We start from the raw sequence: 2,732 nt of genomic DNA on the forward strand, positions 1-2,732 counted from the left end.
GCCCCCGCGGCGCGAGCGGCTTCCTGGAGACGCTACTCGCTGGAAGCCACCATCAGAGGGAGTCCACACACACAGGGTCTGAGCAGCAGTGTGAATTCTTCCCACAAACGGCCCCCCTACTCAAAATCTAAAAGTTACACGGCCACACCCGTGCGAGACTTCAAATCCGACCCACGCCGGACCCCTCCCGCGTGCAGTTGCTATCACACGTGCGGAGCCCAACTCACTGCTGCCGAGCTAGGCTTCAGAGCTAGCAACCATTTCCGGGTGCTAGACCTCATAATTGGTCAGCCGCCCAAACCATCCTAGCAAGTCATTGGTCACTTCTTTAGTCCCTGGCTTCTCATTGGCTGCGACGCCCTCGCCCGACGCTTCGGCTTCGTCACAGGCGCCAAGAGCCGTAAGGACTGGAGGCGGGAGGGGGCGAAGGGAGCGGAGGGAAGAGGCGGGGTTGGGGCGTGGGCGTGGCCCAGGAGAGGGGTGGAGCCCAGTAAGGGGGTGGGGCTCAGGGAGGGACTGGATCCCGACCAGACTCCGCCCCGCTGGGTGGCTGCAAGGTCCCGGAGGTCTCCAGCGGTAAAGCGAGGGCTTTCGGGACTGTGTGGTCTTGGTCTCGGAGGGTCTCATCTGAGACTCTGAAAGAAGCCACGCCGGGGCTGGGCCTGCGGGCGGTGCACACAGGGATAAGAATCAGAAGGCAGAGAACCGGCAGAGCCAGTGCGTTCAGAAAACAAGGGGACGTTCTAATCGCGTTATCTTCTGCATCTCTGGCCCCAACCTTGTCTCATTTTGCCACTTTTCTTTCATAGTTCAGGTTTAACTTGGAGGAAAATACTATTGGCTCTACTTTTTGTGCACTGCAATACAAGGTTCCGCTGTCAATAGTGTAACAGCGGGAAAATCCAAGAGGAAAAACTAGTAAGTGGGTCTTCAAGGGCCTTTTCTCTCCCTTGCTCCCCTGCCCCCAAATCAACATAACGCAAAACTGAAGCCTTTCATTTGAGTAATGTGACCTCTCTAGGTTGTTGTACTGCTGCTATCTGTAACTGCTTGTTTTTACCTGAGGTTTCTGTGAAGGGCGCTACTTTAAAAAGACTAATATAGTCTAGCAGGTGGCACAGTGGTTAAGGAGTAGACTCTCAGTGGTCAAGGCGGTTGAGTTAGGACCCAGAGGTTTGAAATTCAGGCCGGGCATGTCAGTATGCCTTGCCCAAAATCCGGAGAGGAGAAAGGATTGCGCCATGGCCATCCCCCCCCCCCCCCCCACCCCCGCCCAGGGTGATTTCTAACTTTCTGTCTCTCCAGTGAGTGCAATGCGCCCTATTGGAAAAAATCTCTCAGAAAGACTAGACTGTGTGTCATTGGGCTATTCACAGCAAGTAACAGTCATGGTATATAGATAGTCTGCAGTCTGGGCCATTACATTTACATTAGCACAGATAAATAGGCTCTTTTCATCATCAAACAAGGTAAAGTGGACTGAAACTTTGCTTTAAAAGCATGCTTGGCAAAGTTTAGCACACAATGGAAACCCTTAGAATCCCATCCCACTGGTGAGGCCCAAGGATTTGTGCTTTTGACAAATTCCTTGGTGATGCTGGTGAGGTTGGTATAGTCCAGGGACCACAGTTTGAGAATCAGTTTCAAAATATAATTAAGAGATAGGGGCCAGCAGGTGGCGTTAAGGCCACTGGACTCCCACATGGTGGACCGTGGTTTGAGTCCTGGACCTAGTGACTTGCTTTCTCACTTTCTCTCTCCCTCTGACCCTCTCTTGTCAAATTTAAATAAAGTTAATTTAAAAAATAATTATTTTTTTAAAAGAGATAAAATGGATATAGTTCCAACTTCACAATCTTAAAAAGTTGATCTGAAAGCCCATGACAAGTAACATCTAAGAAAATCTGCAGGTCTTCCTTGCTGAGTTCACATTGTTTCCAAGAGAAGGAGAACTGGAAGGAATCTCTGAGGTGACTTCAGCTACTGCATCCTCCTAATCAGTGAGATGTGGGCTCTTTCAGACAGCACTTAACTGAGAGCTGAGGACATTGCTTGTGCTTGAAATGCTACACAGTACCAAGGAAGCAAGAGATCATAGCCTTTTCCCCTCCCCACAAGCCTTCATTCAACTCAGCAAACAGAATTGTCCCATATGAGCGATCACTGTGGTAGAAGCTAAGGATGCAGTGGTATGCAAGGAAATCACATGGAAGACATAGTAAACAATTATAAAAATAATCAGTAATGAGGTTGTGATAAGTGACTTGAAGGTGAAGTACAAGAGTTCATGAGTGGGCCCAACAAGCGACGTAGTGGTTATGGCACTGGACTCCCATGCGGTGGACCACAGTTCAAGTACTGGACTTGAACTGATTGGTGGCTTGAAAATCATGCTGGACATGCATGTATGCTTGCACAAAATCCTGAGAGGAGAACGGGTTGCAGCATGGTCACTCCCCTGGGGGGTAATTTCTCACTTCCCTTCTCACTACCTCGCCAGCAAGCACATGCACCCTATTATAAAACCTTAAAAAAATAATAATTAGAAAAAAAATGTTTAACATTTCATGATAACACATACCTTTGAGTATAAATTAGGGTGGCTAAAGAAGGCTTCCCTGAGGAAGGGATGAAAAAGATTCTATAATCTAACAGCACTATCCCTGAATTTGTTCCAACAGTATCAGCATGACATAGAGTCAAGACACACAGCTCACCCTGTGGAGGCCTCA

At 48.7% G+C, this 2,732-nt stretch overlaps 1 long non-coding RNA gene across 1 annotated transcript; it reads left to right on the plus strand.

Annotated features, from left to right (window-relative positions):
- The first annotated feature begins 483 nt into the window (after positions 1 to 483).
- LOC102475303 (uncharacterized) lies at positions 484 to 2,732 on the plus strand. Its single transcript, XR_333647.1, has 3 exons — positions 484 to 717; positions 815 to 918; positions 2,682 to 2,732. It is a non-coding gene; the product is annotated as an uncharacterized LOC102475303 (long non-coding RNA).

This window comes from Tupaia chinensis, unplaced genomic scaffold (genome assembly GCF_000334495.1).
Source record: "Tupaia chinensis unplaced genomic scaffold, TupChi_1.0 Scaffold000074_1, whole genome shotgun sequence".
NCBI lineage: Eukaryota > Metazoa > Chordata > Mammalia > Scandentia > Tupaiidae > Tupaia > Tupaia belangeri.